Source organism: Vanessa cardui, chromosome 21 (genome assembly GCF_905220365.1).
Source record: "Vanessa cardui chromosome 21, ilVanCard2.1, whole genome shotgun sequence".
In the NCBI taxonomy this organism is placed as follows: domain Eukaryota; kingdom Metazoa; phylum Arthropoda; class Insecta; order Lepidoptera; family Nymphalidae; genus Vanessa; species Vanessa cardui.
Window position 1 is genome coordinate 4,275,245 of NC_061143.1, and position 6,000 is coordinate 4,281,244.

General features: G+C 33.4%; 1 protein-coding gene across 2 annotated transcripts in view; it reads right to left on the reverse strand.

Annotated features, from left to right (window-relative positions):
• The window catches only part of LOC124538711 (inverted formin-2), a 104,267-nt gene extending 102,896 nt beyond the window's left edge, over nucleotides 1–1,371 (reverse strand). The window contains exon 1 of one of the 2 annotated variants that reach the window (XM_047115861.1): nucleotides 1,233–1,371. The gene's annotated coding sequence lies outside the window, so the exon portion shown is untranslated. Of the gene's footprint in view, nucleotides 1–979; nucleotides 1,173–1,232 lie in introns of those variants that run through there. The other variant, XM_047115862.1, reaches the window with a different exon arrangement.
• Nucleotides 1,372–6,000: the final 4,629 nt, after the last annotated feature.

Below are 6,000 nucleotides of genomic sequence, written 5' to 3' on the forward strand. Positions count from 1 at the left end.
TATTGTTATAACATCAAATTACATATCTCAAAGAGGCCCTGTACCCCTAAACTAGGAGAACCCGTATCTTATGACATATATATATATATATATATAAATAACCGATATTCCAAATTTAAATTTTCTATACTCATAAGTTTTGGTTGTGAATTAATAGTCAGTCAGCACATTTATTCATGAATATGTTAGAATGACTCGTATCTCTACCAAATATATTAAAGTAAACATTTAACAAGTTTTAAGATAATCTTGAAAAAAGCCATTACGTTACGTATCAGATTTTTAAATAAACTACCTTATCAGCTGATAGCGGGTAATGTGTATACAAATCTGAAAACATTTTTATCGCTATCTTTATTGTCAATTACAAGAAATTAAACGCTATTTTATTACATACACGTATCCTATAATTAATTACGAATATTTATGAGTGTTTATAAAATTGTAGAGACGTAATATCTATAATAGACAATTACTAAGTACCACTGTACATTGTGAATATAGTTGATGTTTCTGCTACATTTATTTCATTATAAAACATTATAATTATACTAAAATATGAGCAGAAATTTTAAAAATGTGAATATTGCTTTTAGTTTTTTTTTATTTATTTTAAACTAGATTACGGAAACAGGTTGTATATCTAATTAAATATTTTAATTTAGTTAATGGTATGTTTTAATTGTAAAAAAACAACGGACGATAAATTTGTTTTCGCCAATTTATGAATCGAAAAATAGTTTTGGAATGGATCCCATATAAATCCAAAAGACAAATTTGAATTTGGAATATCTTTTTATGATTTTTTTTTTCATTGCTATCAAATGTTTTAGGCTTACAACGATAGATTGTTTTTGACAAAAACATTATCAATTGATAAATTAATATAACGATGACACATACTTTCTTCATCATTTACTCACGTACACACATTTAAAAAAAATATTTATTTAAAAAAAATAAAAATCATGCAACTCACAACATGGAGTTTACGTTTTAATATTTTCCACAATTCCTGCACCTAAAGAAAATATTTTTAAAATTTCTTATAAATAAAAAAACACATCTCGAAAATTAAACTTCAGCGCAGGACACTATTAGAAAAGAAAACAAAATTATAATCACACTAGAAACATCAATGGCGCGAATTTGTAACGGTCATAATTTAAAACTCGAACGAACGCTGACATCCGTATTCCGAAATTTATATAATAAAAACAAAAGTGACATACTTAAATCAGAAGATTTTCGGTAACGTCAAAGTCATCAAATGTCAAAATTTACCGCGCGTTATATTTTTTTTTTCTCGACACACATGCACACGGTTCGAACGTCGTGAGCGCACTGACGCGCGTCCTTCGACTTTCACTATAACCGTCTAAACGATAATACTTAGTTGTAGTGCTAAGTTAAGTTTAGCTTAGGCGCGGTCTGAATGCCTAGGTTAATTTTTTTTTTTTGTTATTGTTATAAGTAATTGAAGTGATGGAATTTAATTGGACCTGCTTTGTTTGTATTATAGATTGACAAAGAATTACTTATAATTTTTTATCAAATAATATTACATTGTTTGGTCTTAAGATTAGAAGCTTTTCGTTGAATTGGATCATAAAGATTACTTCTTAGAATATTCTTAAAATGGTCTAATTCTAGCCTATAATAATATCAATTGATAAGGTAAATAAGTTTATATAATAATGTTACTTATATTATATATCTATGACAATTTTTAATGTGAATTGAGTTTTTATTGGATTATAGAGATCAGTAACATTAACCCTTTGTAAAGGTCATCTCCAGGTTATAGGCTCCTTGCGATTTCCTTATAGCTCTGCTATATTTTACACTTAATTAATACATTTTTATTTATATTACAGCACTATTGTATGACAGGCAATGTGCAAGATTGTAATGCCAAGATATCGATATATTTATGATATCTATCATTTTATTTCTTTGCCATTCCTCTTAAGAACACTAATAACAAATATTTATTAGGTTAGACGATTTACGCAAGACGGCTGGCAGGAGCTGGATGCGAGTAGCCCAAGAACGATCACAGTGGCGTGCAATTGGAGGCCTATGTCCAGCAGTCGACGAACATGGGCTGTTGATTAAGTGATATTAGGTTATAAGTTAAAATTTTTAGTGGCAACCCGAGGTCTGCAAGAACTCATCCATGATTCCGTGATAAGTATGTAAAGTCGTTGTCATGTGTCTGAAGTCTTTACGGTCGTGTCAAATTGGCCGTTACATCGGATTACGAGAGTGTAGGACTATTCCCACACTGAATGCATCTGTGTTTATGCACACACTTGTGCAAGAGTCGAGATGACCCAGTGGTTAGAACGCGTACATCTTAACCGATGAATGCGGGTTCAAACCCAGGCAAGCACCGCTTATGTGCTTAATTTGTCTTTATAATTCATCTCGTGCTTAGCGGTGAAGGAAAACATCGTGAGGAAACCTGCATGTGACAAATTTCATAGAAATTCTGCCACATGTGTATTCCACCAACCCGCATTGGAACAGCGTGGTGAAATATGTTCCAAACCTTCTCCTCAAAGGGAGAGGAGGTCTTTAGCCCAGCAGTGGGAATTTACAGGCTGTTGTTTTTGTGCACTTTCATAAGTCCTGTTTAGTTGGCTAGTCTTACTTGAGACTGTGCGCCGTAGCTGAAATCGGTCTGAGAATCAACACTATGACATATTAAGTCTTCACATCTTTTTTTACAGCCTTGGTGTTTGGAAGTATGGTTAATTGATTCAGGAAATTATTATAAACTAGCAGCAGCTTTCTTTGTGGATAAAAAAATAAATGGGTGAATTGTGCTAACACGCTTGTGTCAACGCAAAAACCTTTATAAATAATATTTATTTCCGGTACGGTCCGGTTTCAGTTACTATTCGATTATATAGAAATCTTTGTAGACATTACAAACTAATGTTTCAGATTTATTTGTAGGCTATTATTTAGTGTTAAGAATACTTTTGAAGTCCTAAGTTACACTGATAGACAGTCAGGACGTACTTAACAAGTATAATATCATAAGTGAATGAAACTCTATGAACTAATCTTGCTTTATTTAGACGCAGTTATTTGTCTTATTAATATATAGTTGAATGAAGATTATGTTGTCAATACGAAACAGTCAATAACCATATCATTAGTAAACAACGTGACAAATGAGTTAATAAAATGTCGAATATCTATACTTAATATTATAAAGGCGAAAGTAACTCTGTCTGTAAGTTGCTGTTACACGACCGAATAAATCAAATCTAATGAAAGTATGAAGCTTGAACTTTTAATAAGAATAAAGGGTTTTATGCCAAAGAAATAAAGAACCCAAACACGCAAGCGAACCCCGGACTACAACTCGATAGCTAGTTACACACAACAACAACAACAGCCTGTAAATTCCCACTGCTGGGCTAAAGGCCTCCTCTCCCATTGAGGAGAAAGTTTGGAACATATTCCACCACGCTGTTCCAATGCGGGTCGGTAGATACACATGTGGCAGAATTTCTATGAAATTTGTCACATGCAGGTTTCCTCATGATGTTTTCCTTTACCGCTGAGCACGAGATGAATTATAAAGATAAATTAAGCACATGAATCAGCGGTGCTTGTCTGGGTTTGAACCCGCAATCATCGGTTAAGATGCACGCGTTCTTACCACTTGGCCATCTCGACTCTCTAGTTACACACATTTCGTGTAAAATATTTGCGTTATGAAATCCTTTATATATGACGAGAATAGGTATAAACTCGTTATCAAACATGATAATAATTCGAAACATAAGTCTAGTCATTCACGTTCGTAATATCCCTCTTTCCGATACTCCATCAAATATCAGTTTTTGACTGTCATTTTTACGTCATAATGACGTCGCCAGCGTGTACGATAAAAAAAATAAAACCTAATTTAACTTTTTGATGGTTCGATATAATATTACATTTTATATATATTATACTAAGTGTCGCCAAAATCGATCTAAAACGACGAACTATAACGTCGACATTTGATATATCGATATCTAACGATGAATTTATTACTCGTATAAGTCCTTTCTTTTTTTTCTCGCTGAAAAAACACATTACGCGCTTCCCCCACGTGATGGAGAGTGGAGGGGGGGGGGGGTGTGGGACTCCCCGGAGCCCTGAACGCCGAGTGCGCACAAGTACGCCGGGTTTACCCACTAAAAACCAGCGGTACCCTCCGTCTTTCGGCGGACGCCACGAGATCGCTTACGCATACTACCGTAACGACTCGTATAAGTCGTGCTTGAAACTTTAAAAGCATGTGACCAGCTTTACTTGCTTTCCGGGATACAGATCTGTCACTACTTTATATTATCAGGAGGCACTCATACTTGAAGAAACAGTAACCGACACCGTTTTTCGAATTTGGAATTCGAAATTTGGAGAATTGGAGACATATCGCTGGAAACTTGACCAACGACGTAGTTAATTAAATGACTTTAAATGAAATTAAGCGAAGTATTCTAATATAATTATGGATGCAGCTATTGATATTGGAGTATTTCTGATTGCACAAAGCAACTAAGCCGCTAGGTATATCCATCATAATCTTTCGACAACTGCTTAGGGGGTTATTCTAGTAACAAATTGTCACGTATTTGCAACCTAATCAACACAATTATTGTCGTTTAACAGTTTTTATATTCTACTAACACAACGATTCGTTCGAAATTTGAAATAGAATTAAGAAGTTGTCGTAAGCCTAATAAATTAGTAGAATTACCTCCCTAGTCTCTTTTATTTTTAAAGTAAATTATAATCAGTACGCACTATTTAATTTAAGCGCCATTTTCGCTACCAAGTTACTCGTTTATCCAATGTAACTCAACGCTAACGTACTGTACAAATAAGATTATCTTTTATTAGTACGCTCTACATTAATAACAAATAACGTTTAAACTACATATCTCTAAAACCCCCTTTTTAAGATCATATTATATCAAATAACTAGCAATATAATTATAAATATGAAAATCTGAACGAATAAAAACTTAAAAACATTAAAAGCCACGATAAATCATTCAGCAAGCAAAGGAATGAATGAGTGAATGAAGAAATGTTCATTCTTATTATATTAATGATAATCAAAATAGACCATTCAAATATCACATAGACTTAAACAACACAAGTATGAATATTAAAAAAAATCAATAGTTAAACTTCATTAATTAGAAAAGTATTAAAGAATTGTGATACAAATGGCTTATTAAACATAATTTTTTCCAGGTGGTAAGTGATGGTAAATGAAATATAGCCCATCGCTTACATCATCGTAGTTGTCCCATACATCTATAGTTACACTGGCTCACCAGTTACGTACGGTTTAGTTAGTAGTTAATTCAAATATTTTAAATAGCAAGAACCAAATAAGCCACGCGGAAATACATAAAAGAATTCCAACGCGTTTTCCAATGTGACAAATCATACGAGCAAGCGAACAGAGAGACCGCCTTTATGTGTGAAGAATGCGAACTCAGCTACTCCTTACAATGCAGGACGCGTTGCGTTATATAACCATGTTTTCTGCATATTTACCTTACGATTTGCATACGCTTTGTCAACGGAAATAGTTTAGTTACCTACGCTTATCTGTCTATTATTCTGTAGGTATTGAGTCACGATGATTAAGTAAATAAGTTATAAGTATATAGCATTTAGACAGATGCACTGGCATGGCATTGTAAAAAAATACTGTTTAAGAAATGTACTAAAACGGGTTATTAATAAAGTAAGGTATTCATGTCGTGATATGTCAGACGGAAATCTCCCACTTGTGCTCAACCCTGATAGTCCATCCAATTCTCCTTAAAGGAGTGAAGGTTCTGCCCTGCCCTTAAATATTAAGTAGATGATATTTTTACTTCATGAGATTGGCCCGAACATTTCTTCGAATCCATTGTATTGAAGAGAAGATTGCTATAAAGACATGATTATCGGCAAGTGTATAGTAAAAAA